This window comes from Nerophis ophidion, linkage group LG19 (genome assembly GCF_033978795.1).
Source record: "Nerophis ophidion isolate RoL-2023_Sa linkage group LG19, RoL_Noph_v1.0, whole genome shotgun sequence".
NCBI classification, from domain to species: Eukaryota; Metazoa; Chordata; class Actinopteri; order Syngnathiformes; family Syngnathidae; genus Nerophis; species Nerophis ophidion.
This window is the reverse complement of record NC_084629.1, coordinates 44,466,835-44,486,600: the sequence shown is the minus strand read 5'-3', so window position 1 is coordinate 44,486,600 and position 19,766 is coordinate 44,466,835. Positions and strand designations below refer to the sequence as shown.

At 36.0% G+C, this 19,766-nt stretch overlaps 1 long non-coding RNA gene across 1 annotated transcript; it reads right to left on the bottom strand.

The window, feature by feature from the left end:
• Window positions 1–3,205: 3,205 nt before the first annotated feature.
• On the bottom strand, window positions 3,206–10,143 carry LOC133538455 (uncharacterized). Its single transcript, XR_009803000.1, has 2 exons — window positions 5,214–10,143; window positions 3,206–3,732 (listed from the first exon to the last, which is right to left on the bottom strand). It is a non-coding gene; the product is annotated as an uncharacterized LOC133538455 (long non-coding RNA).
• Window positions 10,144–19,766: the final 9,623 nt, after the last annotated feature.

The following is a 19,766-nucleotide window of genomic DNA, read 5'->3' as shown; positions in this document are numbered from 1 at the left end:
TCAGATGAAACAAAAATGGAGCTGTTCGGCCACAATACCCTCAATATGTTTGGAGGAGAAAAGGTGAGGCTTTTGATCCCATGAAAACCACACCTACCGTCAAGCATGGTGGTGGTAGTATAATGCTCCGGGCCTGTTTTTCTGCCAATTGCTTTACAGAGAGTAAATGGGGCAATGACAAAGGAGCATTACCTCCAAATTCTTCAGGACAAGCTAAAATCATCAGCCCGGAGGTTGGGTCTTGGGCGCAGATGGGTGTGACCCCAAACACATCTCAAAAGTGGTAAAGAAATGGCTAAATCTGGCTAGAATTAACGTTTTTGAATGGCCTTCCAAAAGGGGAATATTATCACAATTTCAAAAGGGTTAAAAACAATAAAAATCAGTTCCAGTGGCTTGTTGTATTTTTTGAAGTTTTTTTCTAAATTTTACCGGTCCCCGAATATCCCTAAAAAAAGCTATAAAGTGCTTGATTTTCGCTATTTGCGATGCGACTATCCATTTCCCTGTGACGTCATACAGTGCTGCCAATGTAAACAAACAACGGCGACAATAGCGACATTAGCTCGGATTCAGACTCGGATTTCAGCGACTTAAGCGATTCAACAGATTACGCATGTATTGAAACAGATGGTTGGAGTATGAAAGTTTTGGAGAAGAAACTGAAGCTATTGCGCGAATAGCTATTGACGCTATTCATAGCCATAGCATGACCGAATAGCTGCGTTAGCATCGCCGGTAAAATGTGCGGACCAAACGATCAGGACTTTCGCATCTTGTGACACTGGAGCAACTTAAATCCTTCGATTGGTAAGTGTTTGTTTCGCATTAAATGTGGGAGGAAGGAAACGTAATATAGTTGCAAATGCATCTACAGGTTATCCATACATCTCTGTGCCATGTCTGCTTTAGCACCGCCGGTAAATAGCATGTTAGCATCGATTAGCGTAGCATGTTAGCATCGATTAGCTGGCAGTCAACATCAACAAAACTCACCTTTTTGATTTCGTTGACTCTATCATTGCAAATGCATCTGCAGGTTATCCATACATCTCTGTGCCATGTCTGCTTTAGCACCGCCTGTAAATAGCATGTTAGCGTCAATTAGCGTAGCATGTTAGCATCGATTAGCTGGCAGTCACGCCGCGGCCATATATGTCTGATTAGCACATAAGTCAACATCAACAAAACTCACCTTTGTGATTTCGTTGACTTTATCGTTGCAAATGCATCTGCAGGTTATCCATACATCTCTGTGCCATGTCTGTCTTAGCATCGCCGGTAAAATGTGGAGACACTTTGGCACATTCAATGGGGGTCTGGCGGCAGACACTTTGGCATCTTGGGGCCAGTGGTGCAACTTGAATCCCTCCCTGTTAGTGTTGTTACACCCTCCAACAACACACCGACGAGGCATGATGTCTCCAAGGTTCCAAAAAATAGTCGAAAAAACGGAAAATAACAGAGCTGAGACCCGGTGTTTGTAATGTGAAAATGAAAACGGCGGGTGTGTTACCTCGGAGACGTCACGTTCTGACGTCATCGCTAAAAGACCGATAAACAGAAAGGCGTTTAATTCGCCAAAATTCACCCATTTAGAGTTCGGAAATCGGTTAAAAAAAAAAAGGTCTTTTTTCTGCACCATCAAGGTATATATTGACGCTTACATAGGTCTGGTGATAATGTTCCCCTTTAAACGTGTGGACAATGCTGAAGAAACAAGTCCATGTCAGAAAACCAACACATTTAGCTGAACTGCACCAATTTTGTCAAGGCGAGTGGTCTAAAATTCAACCAGAAGTTTGTGGATGGCTACCAAAAACGTCTTATTGCAGTGAAACTTGCCAAGGGACATGTAAGCAAATTTTGACCCAAACAGATTTGCTGACATTTTCAGTAGAGCTATAATAAATTCATAAAAGAACCAAACTTCATGAATGTTTTTAGTGACCAATCACAAAAAAAATAATAATCGCCGGTAAAATGTGGAGACACTCTGGCACATTCAATGGGGGTCTGGCGGCAGACACTTTGGCATCTTCGAGCCAGTGGTGCAACTTGAATCCCTCCCTGTTAGTGTTGTTACACCCTCCGACAACACACCGACGAGGCATGATGTCTCCGAGGTTCCAAAAAATAGTCGAAAAAACGGAAAATAACAGAGCTGAGACCCGGTGTTTGTAATGTGAAAATGAAAACGGCGGGTGTGTTACCTCGGAGACGTCACGTTCTGACGTCATCGCTAAAAGACCGATAAACAGAAAGGCGTTTAATTCGCCAAAATTCACCCATTTAGAGTTCGGAAATCGGTTAAAAAAAAAATATATGGTCTTTTTTCTGCACCATCAAGGTATGTATTGACGCTTACATAGGTCTGCTGATAATGTTCCCCTTTAAACGTGTGGACAATGCTGAAGAAACAAGTCCATGTCAGAAAACCAACACATTTAGCTGAACTTCACCAATTTTGTCAAGGCGAGTGGTCTAAAATTCAACCAGAAGCTTGTGGATGGCTACCAAAAGCGCCTTATTGCAGTGAAACTTGCCAAGGGACATGTAAGCAAATTTTGACCCAACAGATTTGCTGACATTTTCAGTAGAGCCATAATAAATTCATAAAAGAACCAAACTTCATGAATGTTTTTAGTGACCAATCACAAAAAAAATAAGAATTGTAGAAATGATTGGAAACTCAAGACAGCCATGACATTATGTCCTTTACAAGTGTATGCAAACTTTTGCCCGCGACTCTAGTCATTTTGATAGTAGGCTATTTTAGCGAATATAGACACTTACATCATGTGTTGCCTTCATTATTAAAGTTAAAATTACCAATGATTCTCACATGAAAATATTCTCTGCATTTGACCCAACACCCTTGATCACCCCCAGGGAGGTGAGGGGAGCAGTGAGCAGCAGCCACAGCCACGCCCGGGAAATAACTTTTGGTGATTTAACCCCCAATTCCAACCCTTGATGCTGAGTGCCAAGCAGGGAGGTAACGGGTCCCTTTTTTATAGTCTTTGGTATGACTCGGCCGGGGCTTGAACTCACGACCTACCGATCTAACCACTAGGCCACTGAGTAGGTCTGATTTCTGACCCCCTGGCCTAATGTACCCTAATCGTGTGGAGTGTATTTACACTGATATTTACCACATCTTCAGAAACGACTACTATCATAATAAAACGCAGACAAAAGAAGGTGATGCAAATTTATTTTATTGCTCAGATCCAAGTTGCTCAGCAATACAGTTCACACTCCCAACTCAAAAAAATGGAACCAGAGAGGCGTGTATTTGTCCACCACGAGTGTCAAAACAATAATCGAATGTTTAGTCCAGCGCACAGTCATCGGAGACCTTTTTGGACCGTGGGACATCGATAGGGTTTCACCTATTAGACACGCACACAAATAATAGAAGTATCTCCCAAATGGTGAGACGTGTACTTTTAGTGCTGAATGAGGTGTCGGAGATACTGGATGGACAAAAACGTGCCGTCATTTCCGTCTGATCGGCCAAAACTGTAGGATCCACGTTGCTCAATATTCCATGTTTTATATTACATATCAAATATTTACTAGCCTTCTTTTATTTGCCTTGATTACCTCCGCCAATCTGTTATTTCTTAGTTAGCAAGATTAAAACAAAACCAAAAAAAAAGTTACTCCTTGACTAGGGAAGGTGTACTGTTTTAGGACCTTAATGGAAACAAATATGTATATTAAAAACTGACTGTTACAATAATAAAGTTCAATTTTTGAGAGAAAATATCTACTTTATTCTGGTAAAAATGTAGCTTTTTTTTCTCCATGTTACCACATGATTTTAATATTATTATTACAGCTTTTCAAACACTACTTTTGTGAATTAAAATACTCTGAAAATAGGAAAAAAAATCCCTCCTACATATTTGACTCGAAAATTGGCTATTGTAAATAGTTTACTTTGATGTACATTTTAATATGTTCATATCGTTTCTTGGAATATCAGAGCTTAATTCTCAAGTCACTTTTATTTTTTTTAATTTTTTAAATCACTTTTTTTCTAATAATACAACTGCACTTTATTCTACTCTGTAAAAAAAAAAAGAAATCTAGATTTTCCTGTAGAATTTTTTGCTGGATATATTACAACTTTATTATGATAAAAAATGACTTATTTTTCTCATAATTATACTTTATTGCGCACTGTAAAAAAAAAAAAAGGTGTACTGTTTTAGGACCTTAATGGAAACAAATATGTATATTAAAAACTAACTGATACAATAATAAAGTTCCATTTTTGAAAGAACATATCTACTTTATTCTGGTAAAAATCTAGCTTTTTTTCCCAACATGTTACCACTTTATTTTAATATTATTACAGCTTTTACAGTGTAAATACAATAAAGTATAATTATGAGAAGAATAAGTCCTTTTTATTATTATAGTTGTAATATATCCAGCAAAAAGTTCTACTGTAAAATCTAGATTATTTTTATTTTAACAGTGTAGAATAAAGTGCAGTTGTATTATAAGAAAAATGTAATAAATACATAACAAAAATAAAAACGACTCAAGAATTAAGCTGTGATAATCCAAGAAACAATATGTAGGTATTAAAATGTACTAGTAGTACAACATCAAAGTTAACAATTTAAGTCCAATATGTATGAGGGATATTTTTTCTATTTTCAGAGTATTTTAATTGAGAAAAATAGTATTTGAAAAGCTGTAATAATAATAATAATAATAATAATAATAAAACAAAGTAAAATAAAGAAACATTTTAATTTTTCTCAATTAAAATACTCTGAAAATAGAAAAAAAATCCCTCTTACATATTTGACTTGCAATATTACTGCTTTATTTTGCATCAAAAATTGTTTCTTGTAAATAGTTTACTTCGATGTTGTACTACTAGTACATTTTAATACCTACAAATCGTTTCTTGGAATATCAGTTTAATTCTTGAGTCGTTTTTATTTTTGTTATGTATTTTTTAAATATTTTTTTTCTAAAAATACAACTGCACTTTATTCTACACTGTAAAAAAAATACAAATCTAGATTTTACAGTATACCTTTTTGCTGGTTATGTTACAACTTTATTATAATAAAAATGACCTTTTTTCTCATAATTATACTTTATTGCACACTGTAAAAAAAAAAAAAAAAAAAAAGGTGTACTGTTTTAGGACCTTAATGGAAACAAATATGTATATTAAAAACTAACTGTTACAATAATAAAGTTCCATTTTTCATTCTGGTAAGAATGTAGCTTTTTTTCTCCATGTTACCACTTTATTTTATTATTATTATTACAGCTTTTCAAATTTCTTTACAGTGTAAATACAATAAAGTATAATTATGAGAAAAATATGTCATTTTTATTATAATAGTTGTAATTTATCCAGCAAAAAGTTGTACTGTAAAATCTAGATTTTTTTTTTCTAGTAGAACTTTTTGCTTGATATATTACAACTTTATTACAATAAAAAAAAATACTTTTTTGTCATAATACTTTATTGCACACTGTAAAAAAAAATTATATATATATATTTCAGCATAGCTCACTCGCCAGAATTTAATCCTAAAATTTACAATAGTTTTTACACCAAATTACAGCACACAGAAAAACGGTGCTATTGTTATTTTCGCGGTAAAATTCCGGCGAGAAAGCTGCAATTTTTTTTTTCCTGTAAAATTTTGACTTTTTTAAAGCGGTTACTGTAAATTAAAGAAAAACACACTATTATTTTAACAGTAAATGTCTGGCTAGTGCGCTGCTAATTATTTGTATATTAAAATTCTGCGAGTATTTCTTTTTTTTTACCACAAATCTAAAGACTTTTTTTTTGGAGTGCGCAAAAATTCCAATGGACTTTACTTTTGTAAATGTTATTTGTGTACTACTCCTTCACAAACATATTTTACCATTAAATAATTTGGACTGTAATCTAATAATTTCGGATCTAACTCTAGGAAAGTAAGAACCTTATTTTCTAATATCTTTATTTTCCTAATGCCTAGTACACTTTATGCTCGTCAAATGATGCATTCATTCTTGTAATATTTACACTCTGTCAAAGAAAGAACCAAGTAAAACTTTTACAGATACAGTATATAACGCATTTAGCAACCTTTCTTTGTAAATAACGAGCGGAAAAAAACAACATCCGGACAAAAACAGACCCGATCTGGTGCTATTCCAAATTGAGGATTATTGTTTTCAGCCTTGGCGGAGGTCTGTACTTCACTAGTCTGCCATTTGGATTGCAAAGTTAACATGTGGTTCAAGCCCACAATGGGACCACCGAGTACGGGAATCATCAGAACAGCGAGGAAACCGGACAAAAAATAAAAACCGACCACTATCGTGATACAACTAACACGCTAAAAACATCCTCGGGGATGCGTGTGAGTGTGATATTTGTTAGATAAGAGTCTAGCAACACCCCAAAAACCTTAAAAAACACCAAAGTGAGCAGCACCTTGGCGAGAAAACCTGAAAGTATTGACAATGGCTTCACTTCTTCCACATTGTGTTATAATACAGCCTTAAATCAAAATGGAATGAATACATTTTTGTCTTAAAATACTAGCGACAACACCCAGTAGAAACAGTGAAAAAGTTCATTTGGAAATTTTTGCAAATGTAATACAAACCCCGTTTCCATATGAGTTGGGAAATTGTGTTAAATGTAAATATAAACGGAATAAAATGATTAGCAAATCCTTTTCAACCCATATTCTATTAAAAATGCTACAAAGACAAGATATTTGATGTTCAAACTCATAAACTTTACTTTTTTTTTGGCAAATAATAATTAACTTAGAATTTCATGGCTGCAACACGTGCCAAAGTAGTTGGGAAAGGGCATGTTCACCACTGTGTTACATCACCTTTTCTTTTAACAACCCTCAATAAACGTTTGGGAACTGAGGAAACTAATTGTTGAAGCTTTGAAAGTGGAATTCTTTCCCATTCTTGTTTTATGTAGAGCTTCAGTCGTTCAACAGTCCGGGGTCTCCGCTGTCGTGTTTTACGCTTCATAATGCGCCACACATTTTTGATGGGGGACAGGTCTGGACTGCAGGCGGGCCAGGAAAGTACCCGCACTCTTTTTTTTCGAAGTCACGCTGTTGTAACACGTGCTGAATGTGGCTTGGCATTGTCTTGCTGAAATAAGCAGGGGCGTCTATGAAAAAGACGGCGCTTAGATGGCAGCATATGTTGTTCCAAAACCTGTATGTACCTTTCAGCATTAATGGTGCCTTCACATATGTGTAAGTTACCCATGCCTTGGGCACTAATGCACCCCCATACCATCACAGATGCTGGCTTTTAAACTTTGCGTCGATAACAGTCTGGATGGCTCGCTTCCCCTTTGATCCGGATGACACGATGTCGAATATTTCCAAAAAACTATTTGAAATGTGGACTCATCAGACCACTTTTCCACTTTGTATCAGTCCATCTTAGATGATCTCGGGCCCAGAGAAGCCAGCAGCGTTTCTGGATGTTGTTGATAAATGGCTTTCGCTTTTCATAGTAGAGCTTTAACTTGCACTTACAGATGTAGCGACAAACTGTATTTAGTGACAGTGGTTTTCTGAAGTGTTCCTGAGCCCATGTGGTGATATCCTTTAGAGATTGATGTTGTTTTTTGATACAGTGCCGTCTGAGGGATTGAAGGTCACGGTCATTCAATGTTGGTTTCCGGCCATGCCGCTTACGTGGAGTGATATCTCCAGATTCTCTGAACTTTTTGATGATATTATGGAGCGTAGATGTTGAAATCCCTAAATTTCTTGCAATTGCACTTTGAGAAACGTTGTTCTTAAACTGTTTGACTATTTGCTCACGCAGTTGTGGACAAAGGGGTGTACCTCGCCCCATCCTTTCTTGTGAAAGACTGAGCGTTTTTTGGGAAGCTGTTTTTATACCCAATCATGGCGCCCACCTGTTCCCAATTAGCCTGCACACCTGTGGGATTGTCAGAAAAATTGTGTAAATTATCAAAAAAACGTTCTGCCCTCTGAGTTTCCTTTGAACGGATGAGAGCTGTTCTTGTTCGACCAAACAAAGTCTTGCAAGATTCCGCTGTCTACGTTGGAATGCGACGGGAGGGGTTATCTATTGTCCTCAAACACCTGCCGAAGCTAAATCCAGGACAAGCCCAAGCCCGAGGCATCATCTTCTTTTATCTTCAATGTGACCGAAAACAAAGACTGTTTACATACTCCCCATTTCTGTTCTGACATGTGTTGTTGCGTAAACATTGAATATCTAAATAAAAAAAGGAGACGTAAACCTTTTTTGTCAGAGCGTGGTGCAGGACTGTACGAAGTGTACAGTGGCCATGTCTCTCCTCAGATCCGAGTCCAAGTTTAATTCTGTCTGTTTGATTCTTTGCCTTTTGTCTTGTTTAATAGATGTCATCAGTGTTTGAACCTGACAGGGATGCTCCAAATAAGTGTTTGATGAGCATTTTTCAACTTAAGCAGTATTTATTGCCACCTTTCCCAACCTTTTTGTCACGTGTTGCTGGCATCAAATTCTAAAGTTAATGATTATTTGCAAAAAAAAATATGTTTATCAATTTGAACATCAAATATGTTGTCTTTGTAGCATATTCAACTGAATATCGGTTGAAAAGGATTTGCAAATCATTGTATTCCGTTTATATTTACATCAAACACAATTTCCCAACTCATATGGAAACGGGGTTTGTAAAACTAAAAGTCAAACACTTAGGCATGGAGACTGTTTCTACAAACATTTGTAAAAGAATGGGCCGCTTTCAGTGATTTCCAGCGTGGAACTGTCTTAGGATGCCACCTGTGCAACAAATGTTTTTCAAATGAATTGATTACATTTTGGAATAAGCCTGTAACAAAAAATGTGCAAAAAGGGAAGCACTATAAATACTTTTTAGATGCACTATATTAGGGAGCCTAGGGAGCCCCGAAAAAGACGGCAGACGAACAGTCCTTTGCAAAAGTGGAAAACAGAAAAAAGAGAGGCCCACGAGCAGACTAACGCACACCTGGTTGTGAGCAGCCCATCACCAGAGGACAACTAGGATGCTGGCATCGTGTGAGGTTACCTTTTGACTAGGTTAGCACTGCGAGTGTGTGTGTTCACCGGGACAATTTTGAGTCAGCCTTTGATTCAGAGAGGTAATCGTAACACGTACGGTACAACACACAACAACAGCGGCGACAACAACAACAACAAAAAAGGTGTGTTCGTGGTGGTGAGACAACTTATGACGTCGCCTCACGTCCGCACAGATAATTCTACATTCTACTTTTTTTTTTTTTTGACACCATATTCAAGAGTCAGTGTGTTTTTGCAGCTCTGCGTGGGTTTTTCGAAAAGAAGAAAAAAACAACTAAAACATTCACCAACAAAGATTTAGATAGAGAGTCAAACTTGCGGTGTGTTATAAAATTCCTTATTCACAGACAATTTTTTTTTTTTTTTTCCCCGAGAGGTACAGTTCGGAAAAAGTAAACATAACATAAAAAGTGTGGAATTTTGTGTTTGCTAGATATTTGAATCAATGCTTCTTGCTTTGCTTAGACAATTGGGGGCAGTATTATTCAGTTTGTGGGCTAAGCAGCACATTTCTGCCATGTTTGAGGCCAAACCACTACATCGGATGTTGCTATGGACTCCTAGTAGACAGCAGTGAGTCTCAACTGGTACGAAGGGAGCCTCAAGTGGGCTTCAAACTCATTCTGGGTGATTTCCCCACCACCCCCACGCTTTAAACCTGCGGGTTATAAAACGGTGCGGCTAATTTATGGGTATTTCTTCGCAATGTTTTGTATTCAACAGACAGTTTTCACAATACCCAGAACCAAGACACCGAAAAGGTGTGTTATTGTTTGTGCTATAGCGCCATCTTTTGCACGAGTACGGTCACTGCAGGTTGACAATGTACTTCCTGTCTCGTGCCTTGAACCGGAAGTAAACGTGTCTATAGTGTTTCCGCTCAAAACATTATAGACTTATTCTTTTCGCGTTTGTAAATAAGTTTTACAACGCAACTAAAACAATTCATACTTACTAAACCGTCCCATGTGTGACCTCTGTAGGTGTGTTTTTATGCATATTGGCACCTGCTACCGTAATTTAATCAAGCTAGCGTTAGCATTAGCATATATATATATATATATATATATATATATATATATATATATATATATATATATATATATATACATATATATATATATACATACATATATACATACTTATATTTATACATACGTATATATATACATACATATATATATACATACATATATATATATATATACACACACATATATATATACATATATATATATAAATATACATTTACATATATATATAAATATATATTTATATACATATATATACACATATATACATATATATATGTACATATATATGTATATACATATATGTACATATATATGCGTATATATGTAGATATATATATGTACATATATATACATATATGTATATACATATATATACATATATGTATATACATATATGTACATATATATGGACATATATATACAAATATATATACATAAATATACATATATACACATATATACATATGTATGAGAGTAGAAAGACTGAGTTAGAACCTGCACAAAAACAAAGAAAAAAGAGCAGACCCCAGCGCTCAAAAACAAGAGAATGAAAAAAGTACACCGCCAGTCTAATTTTTTGCGTTCTATTTTACTGATGTTTCTTCAAGATTTATTTTAAGCTCATCATGTTAACTAGGACTAAAAAAAACATGCAATTACCGTATTTTTTTCGTACTACAAGCTGCTACATTTTCCCTCCACGCTTTAAACCCTGCGGGTTATAAAACAGTGCGGCTAATTTATGTGTATTTTTTTTCCCGCTCTTTACCGTAATGTTTTGTATCCAACAAACAGTTTTCACAATACCCCGACCGACACACTGAAAAGGTGTGTTATTGTTTGTGCTATAGCGCCATCTTTTGGATGAGTTCGGTCACTGCAGTTGCTGCTGGTTAACAATGTACTTCCTGTCTCGTGCCTTGAACCGGAAGTAAAATCCTGTATAATTTTTTCTGTTTGAATTTATTCTTTTAACGTTTGGAAAAAAACTATGTGTTCTTGTCTTGTATAAGGATTGTGAATGACGGGCAAAATTCCAAAACAAAGCGTAGTTACCCCCTTTAAAGGTTACATAAGCAGGCGGCACATTTTTATACAAGAAGCATTGTTGCAACAGATCAAATATTCTACCAAAAACAAGAATAAACCAACTTTTAGTTTTACTTTCAGGAGGTACACTTGGTTAGTTTCTATCATCAGACTTGCATCCCCACTACCCTCTTCATCTTTCGGGATGGCGTCACCCAGGGGTGTCCAAACCTTTTCCCCAGAGGGCCACAGACATCAAATTATTTTGCGGGTCAATACAGTCGTCCCTCATCGATTCAAATATCGGGGCTTCACCGGTTTGCGGGTTTTTTTGGGAAAATTAAAACCATTTTTTTTATAAAGAGAATTCTTATTTGGTCTAAAAAAAAGGGGTCACCAACCTTTTTGAAACCAAGAGCTATTTTTGGGTACTGATTAATGGGAAGGGCTACCAGTTTGATACACACTTTAATTGTATTTCTGTCTGTCATTCCGTCGTACATTTTTTTTCCTTTTACGGAATGTTTTTTGTAGAGAATAAAAGATGAAAAAAACATTTAATTGAAAGGTTTAAAAGAGGAGAAAACACGAAAAAAAAATGAAAATTACATTTTCAAACATAGTTTATCTTCAATTTCGACTCATTAAAATGAAAAAATCAACCGAAAAAAAGAAGAGAAAAACTAATTCGAATCTTTTTGAAAAAGAAAAAAAAAAAAATTTATGGAACATCATTAGTAATTTTTCCTGATTAAGATTCATTTTAGAATTTTGATGACATGTTTTAAATAGGTTAAAATCCAATCTGCACTTTGTTAGAATATATAACAAATTGGACCAAGCTATATTTCTAACAAAGACAAATCATTATTTCTTCTAGATTTTTCAGAACAAAAATTTTAAAAGAAATTCAAAAGAATTTGAAATAAGGTTTAAATTTTATTCTACAGATTTTTTAGATTTGCCAGAATATTTTTTTTTAATTTTAATCACAATAAGTTTGAAGAAATATTTCACAAATATTCCTTGTCGAAAAAACAGAAGCTAAAATGAAGAATTAAATTAAAATGTATTTATTATTCTTCACAATAATAAAAAAAAAATACATTGATTTAAATTGTCAGGAACGAAGAGGAAGGAATTTAAAAAAGGTAAAAAGGTATATGTGTTTAAAAATCCTAAAATCATTTTCAAGGTTGTATTTTTTCTCTAAAATTGTCTTTCTGAAAGTTATAAGAAGCAAAGTAAAAACAATAAATCAATTTATTCAAACAAGTGAAGACCAAGTTTTTAAAATATTTTCTTGGATTTTCACATTCTATTTGAGTTTTGTCTCTCTTAGAATTAAAAATGTCGAGCAAAGCAAAACCAGCTTTCTAGTAAATAAATACAATTAAAAAGATAGAGGCAGCTCACTGGTAAGTGCTGCTATTTGAGCTATTTTTAGAAGACTCCCTGACCACCTGAGGGCACCACAGACTGTGGATGCTTTTAAAAAAGGCTTAAAAACCCATCTTTTTAAAAAACAAAAAGCCTTTTTATAGACATGCATGCTCGTTCTAGCTATTGGGCTGTTTCTAGTTTTATATTTTATTCATTTTTTTCTCTTTTTACTATTATTATTATTACTATTTTTTTACACTGTGGCACTTTGGGGTTGTTTGCTCAACGTAAAGTGCTTTTTTACAAATAAAATCTATTATTATTATTATCAGTGTGTGAGCTCACCAATGCGCTTTTGGAAGACTGGTGGAAAAATCCCTATAAACACACTCCGCAACCTTGTGGACAGCCTTCCCAGAAAGCTGCAATAGCTTCAAAAAAGTGGACCGACATCACATTGAACCCAATGGGTTAGGAATGGTTGATATGTGAGTCAAGGCAGGTGGCCAAATACTTTTGGCAATATGGTGTATTTATATGAATTGTGGAAATTAATTAAATATGGTCACGCCTGGAACCGATTAACAGTAATAAATGAGGAACGACTGTAAATATAATCATATTTATGCTTAATATAGCTCATTAATAATGATTTTAATATTATTTAAATATGCAAAGGTGATAACAAATTTCAAAAATTGCACTTTTGGACACCCCGGGTGTGATCAGTACACGTCATCGTCATTCCGTGATCCATTCCTGCTCAGATTTTTTTTTTTTTTTTTTTTAACTAAATGATGTGTCAGTAAGAGGTGGCCCGACAAAGACTTACAACATTAAACTAAACAGGAGGACCCTCCTCGCCTTCTTCTATTTCACTTTTTTTTCTCTCTCTCTCTCTCTCTCTCTCTCTCTCTCTCTTTCGAGTCATTAAAAAAAGAAACTTCAAAACGATCAAAAACGATCAGTCGACAAGGCGTACAAAATGTGGGAAAAGACTGGACTGAGGTACCCTGAAGCCTGAGGTAGATCACAATACTGACATGCGCGCTCGTTTACATCCTGCGGTGGTTCACCTTTGACTCTTGTTGTTCTTCAGAAAATAAACACTTCCCTTCAAAATAATATGGCAGTGTGCCACTGAGGGCAAAAAAAAAAAGAGGACTTTAGTTTTCTTTTCATATCAATAGTTCTCATCACAAAATAGAAAAAAAAATAGATTCATAAATATTACTCTCTTTTTTTTATATATCTATATATATATATGTATATACAATCACACAAACACACACACACACACACACACACAAGGTAAAAGTGAAAGATGACAAAATAAGGCAACAACCTTGCGTGGGGTCTCCATTTGGAACCCAGCAAACTTGCACAACAGTCAGTCGGCCAGCTCAGCGGGAAAAAAAATTCAATTTTTTTATTTATTTAACCTTCGTCTTGTGTTTTAGTTTTTAAATTGCATAAAAGTACCACATATATTTATTTTTTTGCATCAAGGCTTTTGGACTTTGTCAGGAACCTCTATTTCAGGGGTCGGCAACCCGCGGCTCTTTAGCCTATGGGGCTTTTTCAAAAATATATGAAAAATGGAAATGATAAGGGGAAAAATAACATATTTTTTGTTTTAATATAGTTTCTGCAGGACGACAAACATGACACAAACCTCCCTAATTGCTATAAAGCACACTTTTTATATTAAACATGCTTCACTGATTCGAGTATTTGGTGAGCGCCGTTTTGTCCTACTAATTTTGGCGGTCCTTGAACTCACCCTAGTTTGTTTACATCGGTATGAAAAATGGAAAAAGATGAGAGGAAAAACAAAGAAAACATATTTTTCGTTTTAATATAGTTTCTGCAGGAGGACAAACATGACACAAACCTCCCTAATTGCTATAAAGCACGCTGTTTATATTAAACATGCTTCACTGATTCGAGTGTTGGTCAAGCGCCGTTTTGTCCTACTAATTTTGGCGGTCCTTGAACTCACCCTAGTTACTTTACATCGGTATGAAAAATGGAAAAAAATGAGAGGAAAAAAATAGAAAATATGTTTTTTGTTTTAATATAGTTTCTGTAGGAGGACAAACATGACACAAACCTCCTTAATTGCTATAAAGCACACTGTTTATATTAAACATGCTTCACTGATTCGAGTATTTGGCGAACGCCATTTTGTCCTACTAATTTTGGCGGGCCTTGAACTCACCCTAGTTAGTTTACATCGGTATGAAAAATGGAAAAAGATGAGAGGAAAAAAATTGAAAATATATTTTTTGTTTTAATATGGTTTCTGTAGAAGGACAAACATGACACAAACCTCCCTAATTGCTATAAAGCACACTGTTTATATTAAACATGCTTCACTGATTCGAGTATTTGGCGAGCGCCGTTTTGTCCTACTAATTTTGGCGGTCATTGAACTCACCGTAGTTAGTTTACATCGGGGGTCGGCAACCCGCGGCTCTTTAGCGCCGCCCTAGTGGCTCTCTGGAGCTTTTTCAAAAATATATGAAAAATGGAAATGATGAGAGGAAAAATAAAATTTTTTGTTTTAATATAGTTTCTGTAGAAGCACAAACATGACACAAACCTCCCTAATTGCTATAAAGCACACTTTATATTAAACATGCTTCACTGATTCGAGTATTTGGTGAGCGCCGTTTTGTCCTACTAATTTTGGCGGGCCTTGAACTCACCCTAGTTTGTTTACATCGGTATGAAAAATGGAAATGATGAAGGGAAAAAACATATTTTTTGTTTTAATCTGGTTTCTGTAGGAGGACAAACATGACACAAACCTCCCTAATTCCTGTAAAGCACACTGTTTATATTAAACATGCTTCACTGATTCGAGTATTTGCCGAGCGCCGTTTTGTCCTACTAATTTTGGCGGTCCTTGAACTCACCGTGGTTTGTTTACATTTGGGGTCGGCAACCCGCGGCTCTTTGGCGCCGCCCTAGTGGCTCTCTGGAGCTTTTTCAAAAATATATGAAAAATGGAAATGAAGGGGAAAACAAATTTTTGTTTTAATATGGTTTCTGTAGGACAAACATGACACAAACCTCCCTAATTGCTGTAAATTACACTTTTTATATTAAACATGCTTCACTGATTAGAGTATTTGGCGAGCGCCGTTTTGTCCTACTAATTTTGGCGGGCCTTGAACTCACCCTAGTTAGTTCACATCGGTATGAAAAATGGAAAAAGATGAGAGGGAAAAAAATCGAAAATATATTTTTTGTTTTAATATGGTTTCTGCGGGACGACAAACCTCCCTAATTGCTGTAAAGCACACTGTTTATATTAAACATGCTTCACTGATTCGAGTATTTGCCGAGCGCCGTTTTGTCCTACTAATTTTGGCGGTCCTTGAACTCACCGTGGTTTGTTTACATTTGGGGTCGGCAACCCGCGGCTCTTTGGCGCCGCCCTAGTGGCTCTCTGGAGCTTTTTCAAAAATATATGAAAAATGGAAATGAAGGGGAAAACAAATTTTTGTTTTAATATGGTTTCTGTAGGACAAACATGACACAAACCTCCCTAATTGCTGTAAATTACACTTTTTATATTAAACATGCTTCACTGATTAGAGTATTTGGCGAGCGCCGTTTTGTCCTACTAATTTTGGCGGGCCTTGAACTCACCCTAGTTAGTTCACATCGGTATGAAAAATGGAAAAAGATGAGAGGGAAAAAAATCGAAAATATATTTTTTGTTTTAATATGGTTTCTGCGGGACGACAAACCTCCCTAATTGCTGTAAAGCACACTGTTTATATTAAACATGCTTCACTGATTCGAGTATTTGCCGAGCGCCGTTTTGTCCTACTAATTTTGGCGGTCCTTGAACTCACCGTGGTTTGTTTACATTTGGGGTCGGCAACCCGCGGCTCTTTGGCGCCGCCCTAGTGGCTCTCTGGAGCTTTTTCAAAAATATATGAAAAATGGAAATGAAGGGGAAAACAAATTTTTTGTTTTAATATGGTTTCTGTAGGACAAACATGACACAAACCTCCCTAATTGCTGTAAATTACACTTTTTATATTAAACATGCTTCACTGATTCGAGTATTTGCCGAGCGCCGTTTTTTCCTACTGATTTTGGCGGGCCTTGAACTCACCCTAGTTAGTTTACATCGGTATGAAAAATGGAAAAAGATGAGAGGAAAAAAATAGAACATATAATTTTTGTTTTAATATGGTTTCTGTGGGACGACAAACATGACACAAACCTCCCTAATTGCTATAAAGCACACTCTTTATATTAAACATGCTTCACTGATTCGAGTATTTGGCGAGCGCCGTTTTGTCCTACTAATTTTGGCGGGCCTTGAACTCACCCTAGTTAGTTTACATCGGTATGAAAAATGGAAAAAGATGAGAGGAAAAAATTAGAACATATATTTTTTGTTTTAATATAGTTTCTGTAGGAGGACAAACATGACACAAACCTCCCTAATTGCTATAAAGCACACTGTTTATATTAAACATGCTTCACTGATTCGAGTATTTGCCGAGCGCCGTTTTGTCCTACTAATTTTGGCGGTCCTTGAACTCACCGTGGTTTGTTTACATTTGGGGTCGGCAACCCGCGGCTCTTTGGCGCCGCCCTAGTGGCTCTCTGGAGCTTTTTCAAAAATTTACGAAAAATGGAAATGAAGGGAAAAAACTTATTTTTTGTTTTAATATAGTTTCTGTAGGAGGACAAACATGACACAAACCTCCCTAATTGCTATAAAGCACACTCTTTATATTAAACATGCTTCACTGATTCGAGTATTTGGCGAGCACCGTTTTGTCCTACTGATTTTGGCGGGCCTTGAACTCACCCTAGTTAGTTTACATCGGTATGAAAAATGGAAAAAGATGAGAGGAAAAAAATTGAAAATATATTTTTTGTCTTAATATAGTTTCTGTAGAAGCACAAACATGACACAAACCTCCCTAATTGCTATAAAGCACACTGTTTATATTAAACATGCTTCACTGATTCGAGTGTTGGTCAAGCGCCGTTTTGTCCTACTAATTTTGGCGGTCCTTGAACTCATCGTGGTTTGTTTACATTGGGGGTCGGCAACCTGCGGCTCTTTAGCGCCGCCCTAGTGATTCTCTGGAGCTTTTTCAAAAATATATGAAAAATGGAAATGATGAAGGGAAAAAACATATTTTTTGTTTTAATATAGTTTCTGCAGGAGGACAAACATGACACAAACCTCCCTAATTGCTATAAAGCACACTGTTTATATTAAACATGCTTCACTGATTCCAGTATTTGGCGAGCGCCGTTTTGTCCTACTAAATTTGGCGGTCGTTGAACTCACCGTGGTTTGTTTACATCGGGGGTCGGCAACCCGCGGCTCTTTAGCGCCGCCCTAGTGGCTCTTTGGAACTGGGCGAAATTTAAAATTGCAATTTAGTAAACTAAATCGACTGTATCGACATGTGTTGCAATGTTAATATTTCATCATTGATATATAAACTATCAGACTGCGTGGTCGCTAGTAGTGGCTTTCAGTAGGCCTTTAAGAGATGGGTTCTCATACCCCTTAGCAATATTCAGGTAACACAACAACCTTTTATTCATTTATACGATTCACTTAAGATTCATTTTACCATTTTTTAAATTGAAATCGAGGGGTGTATTTACGGAAAAAAAAGCCCAATGCCCCACACCAAAAATATTAAAACCAATATTTTCATGGATAAGAAAGCCTAACAAAGTAACAGAGATGAGAAACAAATTGGATGATAGATAAATGTTTTTAGTGTATTTTACAGCTGATTTAAGACATGGGTCAAAACCGACCCATTAACATAAGAGGAAGGTTATTTATTTATTTTTTTAAATGGAGCTTGACAATCTCTGTGCTGAGCAAGGCGAGGGCTGATTGTGTGTGTTGGGATTGCGGGGAAAAAAAAAAAGGCTGCGTATGGTACATTCACAGCTGTCACACCCTTTTTTTTTGTTTAGGGAGCTCCTTCTGACCGGGAGAGAGAGGGTTCAAACCCCGCAGCCCAGTTCCGCGTTCGCCTGAATGCACACCTGAAAAGCACCCAGCGAAGCGTCGCCGCCCCACAACACTTTAAGGCGAGTGTGCACACGTTCCCACACACGCTTTTTACGCCCAAGCACCTCCTAAGCATGGATTTGCCAATGGAATAAGAAGCCAGGAAATATAACATCACTTAAATCTACATGTAAAATTATTTGCCAGACTGCGATAATTGGAATCAACTAGTGTTGGGCCGATACCAATATTTTGGTACCGGTGCCAAAATTATTTTGATACTTTTCTTAATAAAGGGCACCACGAAAAATGTCTTAACAAAAAAATCTTAGGGTACATTAAACATATGTTTTTTATTGCAAGTTTGTCCTTCAATAAAATAGTGAACGTACAAGACAACTTGTCTTTTATTTAGTAAGTAAACAAACAAAGGCTAGTAATTAAGCTGCTGACATATGTCATTTATCATTCTATTGTGTTGTCAGTATTATTAAGAACATTTATTATTAACACACTAACATTTACTGTTAATATCTGCCTACTTTATATTTTAACATGTTCTATTTACACTTCTGTTAAAATGTAATAATCACTTGTTCGTCTGTTGTTTATGTACTTTACATTAGTTTTGGATCTTACCACAAATTTGGGTAACAATCCGATACCAAGAAGGATCATGTATTGAGGGACATATTTCCTGAGATTATAAACATAATTTTTTAAAACAAAAAAAGATTTTGTGATGCCAAAAAATATCGACTAGTATCGACTAGATACTTGGTATCATTACAGTGGATGTTAGGTGTAGATCCACTCATGGCGTTTGTTTACATTTTGACGCCGGTGAGCTATGGTGTCTAGTGAAGCATGTTTAGCTATTCTTCGTCTTGCAATTATATATATATATATATATATATATATATATATATATATATATATATATATATATATATATATATATATATATATATATATATATATGTGTGTGTGTGTGTGTGTGTGTGTGTGTGTGTGTGTGTGTGTGTATGTATCTATCCATCCAATTCTACCGCTTATTCCCTTTCTGGGTCGCGGGGGGCGCTGGCGCATATCTCAGCTACAATCGGGCGGAAGGCAGGGTACACCCTGGACAAGTCGCTACCTCATCGCGAGGAGGTGGCGACTATGTGTGTGTGTATATATATATATAT